General features: G+C 46.4%; 1 protein-coding gene across 15 annotated transcripts in view; it reads right to left on the bottom strand.

The window, feature by feature from the left end:
- The window catches only part of LOC138742284 (ephrin type-B receptor 1), a 507,783-nt gene that overhangs the window by 433,420 nt on the left and 56,642 nt on the right, over nt 1-17,721 (bottom strand). The window lies entirely within an intron of this gene.

Genomic DNA, 17,721 nt, shown 5'->3' on the forward strand with positions numbered 1-17,721 from the left:
CCAAAAGGTGAGTGATGGTGAAACAATGCAGGGAGCAACCAGGAATTTGCCAAGCAGAGCAAAAGGTCAAATACATGGGAACAGGTGTAACCTGAGTGATCAAGGGTGGCTCAGTGATGGACAGGTGGTCAGCCAGCTATTACCTCGCTTCTGTACGCAACAGAGCCAAGATGTCTCCTGCCAGAATGTGAAGTATTTCTGCCGCAGGTGGAATTCAAAGAACAAAAAAATCCTGAGGAGAAAGTGCATTGTGTCAAAGGATGACAAACCATTACTTTCTGCTGTTTTGGAAACACGTCACTTTGATGTGGAGTGAAACTGGACTCTGTGCTCCCATGACCCTGATATAACATTGGCTCCAGTGGACGGTGTCAGGGCACACACAGAATTACAATTGTGTGTGTGAGGCTGCTGCACTAACACCTCTCAGGGGAGCCGCAGTTGGATTCTAATGGGAGTGTGGGGTGGTGGGGGGGGGGGGTGGAAATCAGCTGGCAGGGAAACTTTGATGTTAGAGAGGAGGAGGTGCATGCAGAACAAATACCTCTTTCAAACAGTGCACCCTTTCCAACGACTCTGCAATTAGTTATTAGAATGAATTTGGTGTCCCGGGGGCTGTATTTTTCCTTGTCACCACATTAAACACCAGAGATATGCAGCAAAAGGCAGCTGGAGGACCATTCATTCCCACAGAACTTCTCCAGTACTGCTCTGTCAAGACAGAATCCCCAGACTGAACCTGTACAGACAAAATCCCCAGATACCTCAGACTGAACCCATCTAGACCGAATCCCCCAGACTCTGCAGTACTACTCCGTCCTGACAGAATACCCAGACTTTGCAGACTGAACCTATCCAGACAGCATCCCCAGACTCTGCACCACTACTGTCCAGATAGCATCCCCGGATTCCAGAGACTGAACCAGTTCAGACAGAATCCACAGATACATCAGACTGAACCCATCTAGACTGAATAGACTCTGCAGTACTACTCCATCCTGACAGAATCCCCAGACCAAACCCATTCAGACAGAATCCCCGGACTCTGCAGACCAAATCCATCCAGACGGAATCCCCAGACTCCCCAGTACTACTCTGTCTACTCCACCATACCCTGCTCTTTTCATCTGAAAAACTCCATTGCCACACTGACAACATCTGCCAGTGCATTGCCAAATCAAACTACCTGCAAATTGGACAAATACCTTCCATTCCACTTTGGCAATCTCCAACCAGACGGCATTAACATTGGTTTTCTCCAATTTCTGTTAACTGCCTCCCTCAAGTCTCTCTTCCTCTCATCCAGTCTCCTTTCTTCCACCTCCCCACCCCTCTTTCCTTCCTTCTATCAGAGACCTACCCTCTTCCCCCCCTCCCCATCTCCTCAGCCTCTTTCTCTGCCCCCTCCCTCCTGTATCTGTCAATGACCTCTATGCCTGTTAGCCTGTGCTCCTCCCCTTGCCACCCCCCCCCCCCCCCCCCGCTCCCTTCTTTCCTCCACTGGGGATTCTGTCTGGACGGGTTACTGGGAGCTCTGTCTGAACTGGTTAAGTCAGGGGATTCTGTTAGGACAGAGTAGTACTGCAGAGTCTGGAGGGATTCAGTCTAGACGGGTTCAGTTTGAGGTATCTGGGGATTCTGTCTGAACGGGTTCAGTCTGGACAGAGCAGTACTGGAGAAGTTCTGTGGGAATGAATGGTCCTCCAGCTGCCTGCCTGCTTTTACTTGCACCTGACAAAGTGCCCAGCCCAAAAACGTTGGTTACTCTTTACTTCCTATTCCTGCTGAGATTTTCCAGCTTGCTTCTGCCTTGCCCTGGATTTCTCAATGTATTGTAACACTTTCCCCTGCACCATTTTTATTCTTGCACTGCCTGTTGGACCATGTAACGATTGACTTGCCCGGATAGCACGCAAAATGAAGTTTTTTCCCCACTGCATCTCAAATACCCGTGACAGCGAACAATTCATTACAGCATACAATTGTGGGGACTGCTCATGGCTAAGTGATCAGTTTGGGAACAGTGGCTGATGTGTGTACTCCAGTGAGAGCCCTGTGCATGACAACTCCAACTTGCTCCCAATTCTAGTCTGGGGGTGGAGGAGCAAAGATGACAGGTTGCACTGGGAAAGAGGATGGGGAAAGAATATTGTTAGTCCGAGGGGAAAAGGTTGACACTTTGTAGTCGGGGGGGTTTGGAGGTCAGACTTCTGAACATGGTGTGCCATTAGAAAAGGCTACGTCTCACAACTGGAAGAGTGAAAAACAAATCATTCATTCATCTGAGTGAAAATGTGTGCCAGGAGGAATGTAGGTGCTGAATCTCCGCAGGTCCACACTTGGTCTCTTCATGATCAGCCTTGATGATTTTACTCTTCCACTGCAGTGAACAGTGATTGTAATGGTCTGTCCCATAACCCAGTTTGGCTCAATCCGTCCCACTTTCTGAAGGCACACCTGCACTGCTACCGCGTCTTCTCATTTGTACCAAGCAGGACATGCAGCAACACAAGCAGATTGAAAAAAAAATCAGGCAGAACAGATAAATTGGCCCCAAAAAGAAACAGAAACATTGAAGTCTGGAATCAGTTTCAAACACAACTCCCCAGTAAGGGGGGGGGGGGGGGGGGGGGGGTGGGGGGGGGTGCAGAATAATTAAGAGGCAGAAAAGTAAGTGAGAGTTGACATGAAGATGAAATGAAATTTAAAAAGTTTGAATAAATGTGTGAAGAGGAAAAAGGTCAGCAAAGTGAGAGGAAAAAAAACCCAGCAAAACAGGACCTGCCAGAGGAACTCAGCGAGTCGGGCAGCATCAGTGGGAGAAACAGAATGGGGCAGAAACCTTTCCTTTCTCTCTCGTACAGGTGAGACCACTTCCAGTCAGAAACAAAGGGGTTTAAGATCAGAAACAAAGATAAAGGAAATCAATCCTTTTGGGCCTGCCTTCACAAAGAAGGCTTTAACCACTTTTCCCAATAGCCACTTCTGCAGGTGCACCATCAAGAGCAAACTTTTAAATTTAGACTACAGCACGGTAACGGGCCACTTCGATCCGTGAGTCCGTGCCACCCAGTTAATCTGCAATCCCAGGAGGAAAATGGAGCCCCCGGGGAAACCCAGACAGACACGGGGAGAATACACAAACTCGTTACAGACAGTGCGGGAGTTGAACCCCGGTTCCAACCGCTGGTGACGTAAAGGTGTTGCACGGACCGTCAACCGTGCCAACTTGCTGGATGCAAGATCAGAAGAAGCTGCAAAATGGTGGTGAATGCAGTTCAGGCCATCCCACAAACTTCCCTCCCCTTCATCACCCCAATCTACATTTCCCGCTGCCCAGGGAAAGTCAGTCAACAAACGGAAGGATCCATCACACCCGACTCCCATTGGGGAGGAGGCTGAAGAGTGTGAGAGCACGAACCACCCGGCTTAAAAACAGTTTCTCTCAAACAGTCATCAGGCTTCTGAATGAACCCCACAACACTCCTATTCTGCTGCCCTGGATTGATCTTCCTTACCTCTGTAATTACACACACTGTGAACTGTGCTCTTTAAATGGCTGTACGAACATTAGAGACAACCTGAAGCAGAGGAACCCTTCTCACTATACTAGACACTCTCTGACAAAGGAGTTTATATGTCCATGTGCACCAAAATTCTTACCTGCTGCATCCAAACGGGACCTTGCTTCAAAAATACAGTAGTATACTTAATTTAAAAAAGGCAATAAATACAAAATAAACAAACTTCTGATTAATCGGAGGGAATTTCTGATCCAGTGAAAAAAATCAATATTACTTGGAAATTGGGGTTAGAATAGTTGAAGGGATTCAAACCCAACAAATCCCCAGGGCCCAATCATCTGTATTCCAGAGAACATTAGGAAGTAGCCTGTGAGATGGTGGATATATTGGTGAGATATATTTTCCAATGGTCAAATCAGTTGTGGTGTAGAGAATATAATCCTTGTGTTAAATTTAAAAAAAGGAAGACAGTAAAACAAGGAATTATAGATTGGTTAGACTGAAAACTGGTAGAGGGAAAATGTTAGATTCCATTACTAAAGTTGTGGCAGCAGAGGGTTTGGAAAACACTGACAGGATTAGTGAAAGCCAGCATTGATTTATGACAAGCAGATCATCCGATAAGTTAACTGTAATTTGTTGAGGTTAAGTGCATGGGTATACTTGGGACTCTCAGAAGAATAGGTAGATGAGAGATTAGTGGGCAAAATTAGAGCACTAGGGGTTAGAGATAATGGAGCTGTGGATCACGAGCTTGCTAGCAGATGGGAAGCAGAGAGGAGTGAAGTGGTCTGTTCTCAATTGGCAGTGACTTGTGGGCTCTGCAGGGATCGTGGCTTGGACCAAAGCTATTAATGATAATCCAAGAGTTATTCAGATGAGGGAACTTAATGAAACATCTACGAGTTTGCAGATGACGCACAGCTGGGAAGGCAGTGAAGAGAGACCCAGAGTGATTCGGACAGGTTAAGGGAGTGGGGTGTGCATGGTGATGCAATGCATTGTGCCAGGATATCCACTCTGATGGCAAAAGTGACAAGAGATTAGAGACGGGGACCTGTGTGTCCTTGTGCACCCACCAAAAGTAATCAAGCAAGTACAGAAAATGATTAAAAGGATTAAAAGGCTTTATTGGCCTCATAGCAAGGGATGAGTCACTGAAGCTCGACTGGGCGAGATCCCATCTGTACTTCTGCAGGAATCAGATCTGGGACCCCTGCTCCTTGTAAATTCTATAAATTACTTAACTGAAGAAGTGCAGGTGTGAATCGGCAAGTATGAGGATGATACAAATGTTAGAGGTGTTACGGATAGTTTAGATGGTTGTTGTAGGTTACAAAGGGATATAGAAAGGATGCAAAGTTGGGCAGATAAGTAGCAGATGGAATTCAATCTGGATTAGTGTGATTCATTTTGGAAGGTCGAACTTGAAGGTGAGTGAGGTGTATAACAACCGGATGCTTAACAGGGTGGAGGGACAGAAAGACCTTGTCCCTACATCCTTCAAGGTTGATAAAGGTGGCTAAAATTTTTAATTTAAATTTTAGACATACAGCACAGTAACAGACCCTTTTGACCCACCCGCCCGTGCTGCCCAATTAAACCCAAATGACCTATAATCCACCCCCCCCACCCCGGAACATTTGAGGGTGAGAGGTAACCGGAGCCGCCGGGGAAAAACCCACGCAGGCACGGGGAAGAACATCCAGACTCCTTACAGATAGGGCAGGATACGAACCCTGGTCCTGATCAGTGGCGCTATAACAGCGTGGTTGGTGTTAACCGCTATGCTAACCGTGTCACCCTAAGGCGGTGCATGATGGGTTGGTTTTCATGAATCGAGGGATTGAGTCTAAAAGTCGTGAGGTGATGCTCCAGCTCTATCAAAGTGTTAGACCACACTTGGAATGTTGCATTCAATTCTGGTCGCTTCTTCCAGGAAGGATGTAGGTTCTTTGGAGAGGCCATAGAGGAGGTTTACCAGGACGCTGCTGAGATTTGGAGAACACATCATATGATGTAAGGATGACAGAGGCAGGGCTCATCTCCTTGGAGTGACATGGGATGAGAGGTGAGTTAACAGAGGTATGCAAGATTACGAGGGGCGTAGAGAAGGTGGACAGTCAGCACCTTCCTTCCTGGGGCAACAATAGAGTATACCAGAGAACAACAGTTTGAGAGCAGGAAGGTTGAGGAGATGTTAGAGGTAAGTTTTTTTTTGACACAGCGTAGCGGGGGCGACAATAGCATGTATCAGAGGACATCAGTTTAAGGTGAGTGGAGGAGATGCTCTAACCACAATGTCAATCTGCCCACACCTGTCACTCATCCCTCCAGTCTCTGCCTGCCTGCCTCAGTGCCTCTCCAACATTGCTCTGGCATCCGATCCCACCACCTCCCCGGCAGCACATTCCAAGGCATGTCGCACTCTGTGTCAGAAAAAGATTCTTGCCTTGTCGATTCCCTTTATACGCCCCCATCTCACCTTAAAATCTCAGCCTCGCCTCTTGTATTTAATATTTCCAGCCCGACAGGAAGCCTATTAATCCCTCTCTTGATTTAATAGGGTTCTTTCAGGTCATCCTAAAAAAGTGAATCTCAGCTATATTCAGCCCAACTCCTCTGGTTTAATTTCACTAGCTCTGTGATCATATGGGTGAAATGCCTTTGGCCAAAAAGGCGGCCTGGTTAGCGTAGCAGTTAGCGTGACGCTCTTACAGTGGCGGTGACCCATGTTCAAATTCAGTGCAAGGAGTTTGCACATTCTCCCCGTGTCTGCACGGGTTTTCCCTGGGGACTCAGGTTTTCTCCCACCTTCCAAGACATATGGGTTTGTAGATAAATAACAGTTCATCGTTCTTTGAAAGTGGATTCTTTGGAATCTTTGAAGGTTCAAAGATTTTGGTGAAGAAGGCTTTTGGTATGCTGGCCAAATCAAAGCATAGAATATAGGAGCTGGGAGGTGATGTTGAGACTGTCCAAGGCATTAGTGAGGCCAAATTTGGAATACTGTGTGCAGTTCTGGTCCCCAAATTATAGGAGAAGATGCACTAAAATGTGACCTGGATTGCAGTATCTAGAATGCAAAGGAAGACTGAGTAGACTGGGTCTTTATTCATTGGAGCGCAGAAGGCTGAGGGGGAATTTGATGGAGGTAATTTAAAATTATGAGGGGGATGGAAAGAGTAGATGTGAATAGGATCTTCCCCTTGAGAGTAGGTGAGATTGGAACGAGGGGTCATAAGTTAAGGGTTGGGGGCAAAAGTTTAGATGTAACATGAGAGGGAGCTTCTTCACTCAGAGAGTGGTGGCTGAATAGAATGACCTTCCGGAAGAGGTGGTCACAGCAGGGTCAATTTTGTAATTTATGAGAAAGTTGGACGAGTGCATGGATGTGAGGGGATTGGAGTGTTATGGACAGGGAGCAGGTAGTTGGGACAAGAAGAGATCACTTCAATCAGTGTGGACTAGAGGGGCCAAGATGGGCTGTTTCTGTACTGTAATTGTTATATGGTTATGGTAATTGGGCGGCACGAGATTAAGTGGATGGAATTTGCTTCTACCATGCTGCAAATAAATATATATTTTAACATTTAATTTAAAAACGTGGTTGCATTAACCTGTCCATTCCTGCAGGCCAAGCACTCTGCTTCCACACCCAAATACAAGCCTGCAATCAAATGACCTTTTCTGATTCCCCCGCCCCCCCACCCCCACTTTTGTTGTTAAAACCTGCATTTTAAATGTCACTCCTAGGTTTTTAATCCCCTTCACATTAGGAAGTGGTGGTAGGGGGAGGGGCGGTGGGGGAAGAGGAGAAGGTGGGATAGAGGCAGAACACTTTAACCTAGGCCAAGCCGAGACAGCGGCCAGTGTCGATGCGTCTGCAACCAGTGGGAGTTTCAATATTGTGCTCCTCCTGCCCCATCACAACCACCCCCCATCACTCAAATGCAGCTCTTCATTCCTCACCGAGCTCAATTAGTTGGGCCACCCGAGAGCAAACAGAACTCATTCAACTGAAAGAAATGTATTGGGATGACAGGCCACTGGGGGACACATAATGTCGCAACCTTCTGATTAGGAGATCACTGGGGTCTCCCTTTCCTCTACTGACGACATTCACCAGTAGTGCTGCTTAAATCGGGCTCAAAAGAATTATTTGGGAACCCCTTCCATTCAGCCCACAGTGTATTTAACCCAATACCATCAGGAAGGAGGAATAGGAGCATTAAAAACAAGACTGCCAGCCTGGGAAATAAATTCACACATTGAAGAATGGTAATCTAGTATACAATTTCAAAATATGTATGTATATTTATTTTAAATTGTATCTTTATATTTATATGTGTTCTGTATGTGCATGCTTCTCTGGAGAAATGCTGTTTCATCTGGCTGAATATGTACTGTGAGATGTTAATAAACTTAAACTTGAGTCAAGCACATCTGCTGGCCCCTGCTACCAAATCATTGGGGACTTGTCAATCTCCCCACTGCCTTCGCTGTCTCCAGGGGGGAGAAACACAGGCTTAGACACAAATGAAATTAAATATTAATACAATTAAATATTAATGCCAAACTGAGACATGCAAGGAACAAAGGTGGGTCAGCTCCTTTCAAGCATTAAGATGGATGAGGCACGAGAAGGATCCCATCGCTTTCTAATTCCGCACTGCACTGAATCATCCTTTAATTCTTCCCCCCACACTGCTGACAGGGAGATAAGGTGATCCCATCTGGAGTATAGTGCTCAGTTTTGGTCACTGTGGTACAGGTCAGATTTGTTAAACTGGAGTGGATGCAAAAATTTACGAGAACGCTGCCAAGAATCAGGGGCCTGAGCCATGGGTAGAGGCTGTGCAGGGTGTCCTGCCCTCCAAGAAGGTGGAGGGGTGATCTCATCAAAGAGTACAAAATCATGAGAGGAATAGATTGGGTGATCCCAGAGTAGGTGAGTTGGTAACCAGAGAACATGGGTTTAAGGTGGTGGAGGGGAGGGGAGATTTAACAGGAGCCTGAACCTGAGGGGCAACTTTCTAACACACAGGGTGGTGGGTGTATGGAGCAGGCTGCTCGAGGAGAGATTGAGGCAGGTACTATTACAATAGTTAAGAAGCATTTGGACAGATACATGGACAGGGTGGGTTAGAGGGATAGGGGCCAAATGCAGGCAGGTGGGACTCCTGAGAGTGGGACAGTTTGGTCAGTGTGGGCAGGATGGATCGAAGGGCTGTGACGCAAGTTCTTTCTGGCATGATGAGAGAAGAACATCTCTGCTGAGTTTGGTCTTTGGATTTCACCGAGTCTGTATGCCTGCACCTCTGATCCGCTGCCAGTTCACTTCCCAGCCACATCACGAGGATTCACATTCACAGCTCTCGATTGAGCTCTCGAGCTCATCCTATTTTCCCACAAAAGCACATCAAATAGGAGCTGGCAGAGGCAGTTCTGCCCCTTAAACCCAACCCTGCCACTCTCAATGATTATGACTGATCTCTGTGGGCCTCGGGTGCATCCAGACAATCATGGATGGTTCTCCTCACCCTTTAGCATCGAGCACAAATCCCAAAGATCACTCCAAGTTACAAACCCCTGGAAACTGTTCTGTGGTGCAAGCCCCGCAAGGAAACATCATCGAGAAGCTGGTCCACGAGACCAGCCACAACCGTCGGCAAGTCACGTCCTGATCCTTGGTCTTCACAGTGCTCCTGTCACCGAGCCTCCTGGCCATGCTCGGATGCGACCACGCACATCAGCCAGTCTTGAGATCCAGGCACGAACTCCCACAGCTTAACGAGAGGCCTCCTTCAATGGGCTGGTCAGGTTCGAGAGAACCCATCCAATGTCATGGAACTTGACCGTCCCTGGAGGCCCTGGTTAGTTGCCTCGTCACTCTAACCCCATTCGATCAGACCGAGCCACTCCCTGGCAACGGCAGTGGCAAGCAGGTCCTGATTACGCACATCAGGTGTGCGAGGATCGGGGCCGATGGTGAAAAGGGCTTTTTCTACTACCGGCTTTTTTTCTACAGCCCGACAAAGGGCTCAAGGCATGAAAAGTTGGTTACCTTTTGCTTCCTCTGGATGCTGTGTGACCTACTGAGTTTCTCCAGCACTTGTGAATATGGCTTGTAAATGGTCGATGAGATTATAAAGGGTATATGGAATGCTCGTGCACCTTTTTCAAATTAGCAGCAAGAACACATCAAACACAGCAGCCAAACGTAAACATTCCATTCGTGAACAGATCTGTTTGGTTCAGTTTCACACTAGGGCATTTACAGCCATCACAGGCACGAAAGCTGCCCTCTTTTATCCAGCTGAGATCCTCATGTTACCATGGCTTGAGATGCTTAGAGATTTGCCGGAATATTGCCTGGATTGGAGAACAAGTCAATCGAAGCAAGATCGATCGAGCTCGGGCTTTCCTCTTTGGAACGACGAAGGACAAAGGGTGACTTAATACAAGATTTTGAGGGGCATAGATAGGGTGGACAGCCAGCACCCTTTGCCTGCCACAACAGTAGCAAATGCTAGAGGACACCTGTTTCAGGTGAGTTGAAGAAAGTTTCAGTGAGACGTTAAAGTTTCTTTTTTAAAACCTGAGTGTTGGTGCCAGGGTGGAGGCTGGTACAAGTCAGTCAAAAAGTAGCCACATGGATACGAGAAAGATAGAGATTTATGGGTGGGCTGTAGGGCCTGTACTGACCTGTCATGCTCTACAGCTGATTCTTATCTCTCAGTCACCCATAGTGTTACTTGGGTGTATCAAAACAGTACTAACACACAAGTCACGGTAAGAGTGCTATGGTTAGTGAAGGCAGTACATCTATCTTCCCCAGGCAATTTGGGAACGGGTGGAAAATTATTTTCTCTCCTCCAACCATGTGACCACACAGAAATAAAAGCACTGGCAAAGAATGAAAAAACATGTTAATTAATGGCTCTGCAATACTTCACGAAAATGAGAGTCATTAACCAGGACAACCTTGATGGTTAAAGGGACAGCGCACGGACCAGTTAAACACTGCGGGAACTACCAGCAGCAGACCCACATGGCAGGTAAAGAAGACCCTACCACGTGAACGCAGAGGGGGACTACAGGTCAAGCTGAGACGTCGGGACCCGAGGCTTCTGCTCCCTACCATCCTCCGGGCCCACGTACATTCCTTGGAGAACAAACTTGATGAACTCCAAGCCAGACTTCAACATTAGAGGGTCATCAGGGAGTGGTGCAGTTTGCAGAAACAAGGCTACGCCCTCCATCGTGCTGACCGAATACAGACGTCTGGAAAAACTAGGTTAGATGGTGTCTGTGTCAACATCAATTCATCGTGTTGCACAGACGTGATGGTCACGCCTCAGTCCTACTCTCCCAGACTGGAACATCTGGTGATCAAGTATCACCCATTCTACCTGCTGAGGGAGTTCACTGCCATCATCTGGGTCACAGTATACATTCCACCCCAGGCTATCATCAGGCTGGCACTGGAGGAACTGAGCACCGTGATAAACAGCCATGAGACAGGACATCCTGATGCCTTCCCAGTCATTCTGGGAGACTTAAATCAGACCAACCTGAAGACATCTCTGACAAACTACCACCAACACATCACATGCGAGACCAGGGCTATCAACATACTCAACCACTACTAAACCACCATGAAGAACACATATCAAGCCATACCACGACTGCACTTCGGCAACTGTGATCATCTGGCTGTATCTACTCCCGGTGTACAAGCAGGGACTGAGGAACCACAGCAGTGAAGATGATAAAAGTATGATCGAAGGAGGCAGAGGAGCATCTGCAGGACAGATTTGAATTGGTGATCTGGAACATATTCAATAACTCATCCATAGACTTGAATGAATGTGCAAAATATGTCACTGACTTTATCAAGACCTACGTGGATGAGTGTGTTCCCACGCCCACATACCGGGTGTTCCCCAACTAGAACCCCTGGATGAATCAGAGAATTTGCAACCTGCTGAGGGCAAGAACAAGGGCATTTAAGGCCGGGGATCAGGATCTTTACAAGTAGTCCAGGTACGACCTGTGGAAGGTCATCTCTAAAGCAATTCCGGAAGGAAGACAGAGACAGGTACACGCCAGCTACGCAAGGAAGTGCAGGCCTTTACAGCCTACAAAGTGAGGGTGAACACTATAGATGGCTGTGATGCTTCATTACCTGATGAGCTGAACTCCTTCTATGCCGGTTTTGAGAAGAACCACAAAACAGTGCGTACTATAACCCTGAAACGGCTGGGGATCCTGTGATGTCGGTCTCTGAGGGTCATGTCATTCAAGAGGGTGAACCCTCACAAGGTGTCAGGCCCTGATGGTGTACATGGCAGGGTACTGAAAATCTGCACTATCCAACTAGCCAGAGAGTTAACGGACATTTTCAACTTCTCATTGCTGGAGTCAGAGGTTCCCACCTACTTCAAAAGGGCATCAATTATCACGGTGCCCAAGAGTAGTGGGAGCTGCCTCTTTGACTATGGCCCAGTAGCACTAACTTCTACTGTGATGAAATGCTGTGAGAGGTCAGAATTAACATGTACCTAAGCAAAGATCTGGACCCGCTGCAATTCACCTATCGTCACAATCGCTCCACAGCAGATGGAATATCACTGGCTCTCCACTTAGTTCTGGATCACCTCAAAAATAGCAATTCATAATATGGCTGCTCTTCAGTGACTACAGCTCGCCCTTCAGTACCATTATTCCCTCAGTGCTATTCAAGAAGCTACAAATTCTAGGCCTCTGTATCCCCCTCTTCAACTGGATCCTAGACTTTCTCTTCGGAAGAACACAGTCCAATACGAATTGGAAACAACGTTTCCTCTTCACTAATTATCAACACAGATCCACCCCAAGGATGTGTGCTAAGCCCACTGCTCTACTCATTAAACACCCATGACTATGTGGCCAGGCACAATTCCCATGCCATCTACAAGTTTGGCGATGACACCACAATTGTCGGCAGAATCACAAACAGCAACAAGGAAGTGTACAGGGGGGAGATAGATCAGCTCGTTGAATGGTGTAACGACAACAATCTTGTGCTCAAGATCAGCAAAACCAAGGAGACGATTGTGGACTTCAGGAGGAAGTCGGCGAACATGACCCAGTCCTGATCGAGGGCTCAGTAGTAGAGAGGGTCAAGAACCTCAAATTCCTGGGTGTCAACATCTCCGAGGATCCATTCTAGAGCCTCCATGTTGATGCAATCACAATGAAGGATCTAGGAAGTGTTTGAGGAGATTCGATATATCACTGAAGACTCTCGTAAACTTCCACAGGTGTACCGTGAAGAGCATTCTGGCTGGTTTCATCACTGCCTGGTAATGGAGGCACCAACACTCAGGACAAGTAAACTCCAGAAGGTGTTAACTTGGCCTGCGACATCACAGGCACCAGACTTCACTCTATTGGGGACATCTACATGAGGAGGTGTCTTAAAAAAGCAGCTTCCATCCTCAAAGATCCCCATCAGCCAGGCCACACCCTCTTCACTCTGCTACCATCGGGGAAAAAGGTACAGAATCCTAAAGATGAGCACTCAACGGCCCAAGGACAGCTTCTTCCCCGCTGTCAACAGATTCCTGAATAATCAATGAATCAAAGACACTTCTTTCGTGCACTACTACTTTTTTCTAGTAATGTTGTAAGATGGTTATAATATAAATGTTTGCACTTTGATGCTGCAGCAAACCCTGACTTTCAATGACAATAAATTCTGATTCTGATAATCCCAGGTAGTAGAAAGCATTTGTGACCATAATTCCAATGTTCCTGAGTGAATCTCCACGTGCATCATCCGTTCCCATCTACTCAGTTTTCCCAAACCTGGTTATTTTCTCCTCTCCCTTCACTCCCAGCTTAGTCCTTGGAAACACCAGACATGGAGCACAACATACAGTTCTGATTCCCCGATTGCATGACCTCGGTAGATTCAAACAAGAGCCCAAGGCATAGGGTTATCAGGAAACTCTTCTCAACAGTGAAAGGACAGAAGGGTGACATAACTGCAGGGTCCAAGATAATGGATACTTGGCAACAAGTAATTGGGGAAGCTAAAAATCAGGGTCAGAAATAAAACTTTGGCAAGCAAGTCTGGGGAAGACCTTCACTCAAAAAATGGATCTCATTCCTTCAGGACACAGAGGTGAAAGGTATAAGATGCATTTAAGGGGAAGCTATATGAGAGTGGAGAAGGACGGATTTCAGATCTACACCTCACATCAGAACAGGTGGGCACTGCTTTCGAGGCAATGGTTACCTCAGGTGATGGGACCTGCTGTCTGCAGTGGCTCTGAATTATTCAATGTCAAAACCCCAATCATTTTCATCAACTACTGGAGTTTCTACATGTATGAACAGAATAGATGAATTGGCAGAGGATTGACTTGTATCTCTGCTACAGGTTCAATGCCAGCAACACTGTCCACCAGAACAAGAGTGGAGATGAAAGTTAAAGCTTAAAACTATGAAAGATTGCACGGCAAAAGGCAAGGCACTGGAGAATGTGGCAGTATGACGGGGCTTGGGGGTAGAAGACCATAATTCCACAACAGCGGCAATGCAGACAGACAGGGTGGTGAAGGAGGCATTGGGAACAATGGCCTTCATCAGTCAGGGCAATGAGTGCAGGAGCAGGGATAGCACATTACAACTCTGTAGGCCGAGATATCAACAAGACCATGCAGCCTTGGTCACCCTGCTGACATGGAACGACATGGATAAGCTGCAAAGAGTGCAGAAAGATTCACGAGAATGTAGCTAATGGTTTTTTTTTTAATTTTAACGATTTAAAATTTTAAACAATACAGCATGGAAGAAGGTCCTTCCTGCCCACAAAACCCGTGCTGTCCAATTAACCTATCGACTCCATAAGTTTTTGATGGTGGGAGAAAACCAGAGTACCCAGAAAAACCCACAAAAACTCTTTACAGACTGCGGCAGTTACAACCGGATAGTTAGCACCGAAAAAGCATGGGTCTCTTTTTACTTACTCTAGTTACTTGAGTGGTAACTTGTAGTTAGTTTATCCATTGAGTAAAAGCCAACCAACATTTCGCACCATTTTTCAAAGCACACCACTGGCACTCAGTCAGACCATCTAAGATCAGTATCTATCAACCAAAGAACCATTGTGTTAAGGATCCAAAAGGTCTGCGCACATAACCTGAATTCACTATGAACTTGCTCCTATGCTGGTCAAGTCCTGGATAGCCCAAGATGATCAGATGAGAATTGCATATCATAGCAGGTCTTGCCACATCCTATGGAAGAATATATTCTTAAAAAATTATTTTAAGGGTGCAAGATCAAGAATATTTAGCAATCACTCATGCTAGCTTTAGAGTCAGCTCAGTTCACAAACGAGCTGGGGAAACTCAGCAAGTCGTGTGCCATCCATGAGTTGTACAGAACGTGGTCAACGTTTCAGACCTGAGCCCTTTGTCAAGATTGTTGAAAATCAGGCAGACGCCTGGATAAAAAAAAGTGGGGAAGGGGAGGATCACAGGCAGATACACGTTGGAGGGTAGAAGACGTGACAGGTGAGAGGGCAGAGGTCCGAAAAGGTAGCTCTCTGATAAGAGAAGGGAGGGAAGAGGGTGAGGAGGTGAAGAAAAGGAGACAGGAGGGCTGAGGAAAGAAGAGAGACCGGGGGAGAGGGTTAAACAGAAATTGGAGTATTCTATATCTATGCTGTCTAGTTGTAGATGGAATAACGGTGTTGTTCCCCCAATTTGTGGGTGGCCTCAATTTGGCAGTACACAAGACCATGGACACACAAGTTGGCCCCCACAAGGATCTCAGGTATTTGCGCTGCCTTTATGCTGTTTCTTCCCTTTAGAATTAGCTCTGCCACTTACTTTATTGGTGAAGGGAGGGGCTGCCGTGCATCAGGCAATGATCCAGAAGGAACAGATGGCAAAATGTGGACTGATTAGGCAAAACTTCTCAGTCAAACATGCAGTGTAAAAGAGAACCAGTGTTCAGCACTCGCTAAATGTTACCAACGTTCAAACGCATGGAACTTCTGCTTTCTCGGAGTGCTCTCGCTCTATAATTGGAGGTTATTCAGCTTGAAACACTTCTTAGCCAGCCTTCTGCTCTTAAGATTCAGGAGACAAAGAGATGTCAGTAGATTGATATAATCTCAGCATAATCAAGCCTGTGTAAGCATCACACATTGAAGGGTCTAATTATTCTACACCCGTGGAGTGAATGTTGATTTTGTTTCTGTCCCTCGCTCTTACAAAGACAATGAGCAAGAAATAAAACCATGACTGCTATAAACGAAGCCTTGTTGATATTCTGCCTCCAACTCTTCGCCCCCCCCCCCCACCCCCTTCCCCAGCACAGACATTTCAGCTGGTGAGGCGAGTGCTGAGGAGGGGATGTGGAATGCAAAGGTGATTACCGAGACCGCCACACTGATTACAAAACACTGAAGGGAAATTTATGCACACAGAGTAACGATCCAGGAATAATCCAGGACTTGTCTCACAGATATCTTCTGAACTAGGTGTCAAAAATGCATTAGCATGAGAGAGAGAGAGATTACAAGGGACAGATAGGAAGGGTTCAAATTATTTTGCAAGTCGGTAAGCACAAATACAGAAAGCAAACCTGCACGAAGCATGAAATCCTGCCTGGAGATATATCAAGGCAGCAGCAGCTGAAGTTGCTTCAGGGAACCAGTCCAAATTCTGGGGGATTTCTGGACTATCCTACACTTAGTATGGCAGTGAACAGTGGCACAGCACATTACACGGTCCTTGTGTGGACCTGTGTACACCTAGTTCACAATCTAACCCGTCCCTCCCTCACACAAACAAGGTTCTTTCTGCTTACCAGAAGATCAAAACTTAACTGAATGAAGAAAAGTTATTTGTTCTTAATTCAGAAAAATGACAGAATAGAGGGCCTGAAAGAGCTGGGCTGTTAAACAGCAGCAGGAGCTCCCTGCGTTGTACATGTACCCAAAACTTGGTGCATCCAAGTCACGCTCCAACTTTTGATGCAGTGCAGATGAGAAATGGCAGCCTTCTTAAACGAAATCTTTCCTGCCCAGGTGGAAGGAAGAGATCCAATGGCATAAAGGGCATCTCCAATGTCTCTCTGCATTTACACTGACCCAATCTGTCAAAGAGTCTTGCTGCATTCAAGGATTTCTTGGGGATGATCTGAAGTTCTTATCAGCAGGGCCTCACTCTTGGGTCATCAATGCAAGGCACATGCGACAATTGTGGCAGTTAGTATAATAATATTGAAGCATGTTACCTTGGAGAGTTGTCATTCTTGTGCATGCAGGTAAGAAACAGTGCAAGTAAACACCCAAAAAAAAGCAAAACACACTGGCTTCAGGCAAAGGCTCGCTGTGGGAACGTTCATCCCTGAGCAACAGACAACACACCATTCAAATCACCCCAAGCCTGAAGGCCACTTCTCCTCTGCACGATCTCTCAACAGTCCCATCACCCTGGTCACAACCTTTTCTCACTGCTACCTTTGGTCAGAAGCCTGAACATCAACACCTCTAGGTTTAAGTAAGTTTCTTTCCAACAGCTATCAGGCTCTTGAACCCCCCCCCGCCATCACACTAATCATGGACTCCTCAAGCTTCACAAAAATACTGTCTGAATTATTTGCATCACTTTTTTGGCACGAGGATTACTGTGTATTTATTATCGACATATTTAACATCTATTTCCATTTCATTCAATTAGTTTTACTATGCTAGTTTTTTAAAAAAAGTACCTGTTCATCTCTGGCAAGAAACAATTCTGATGTACGTATATATTGCAGGACTTGTCATTATCTACCTCCCAAGCAGAGCAAGCTGGGACCTTAAGTTGACTCATTTGGTGAATTCCACGGAGCATCTGAAGACTGCCCGGATTGAGTACTCATGAAAACAGTTTTCCTCCTCCATGGGGCAAAATTAAAAGGGTGCCTTCAAGATCTCGCCTTGATCCCCTGCCTCCCACTCAAGAGAAGGGCATGGGCAAATCACTCCAATTGTTCTGCCAACGTCTTTATTCATTATCAAGCCAACCAATAAAATTCTTCTGACTGGGGCAAGATGCACAGCAGCCAATTGTGGGGTCGAAAATTATCACGGTTAAGCAGATGATAAGGACACCAGCAATGTTCCTTAATGCAGCATCTTTAACAA

This window comes from Narcine bancroftii, chromosome 9, assembly GCF_036971445.1.
Source record: "Narcine bancroftii isolate sNarBan1 chromosome 9, sNarBan1.hap1, whole genome shotgun sequence".
NCBI lineage: Eukaryota > Metazoa > Chordata > Chondrichthyes > Torpediniformes > Narcinidae > Narcine > Narcine bancroftii.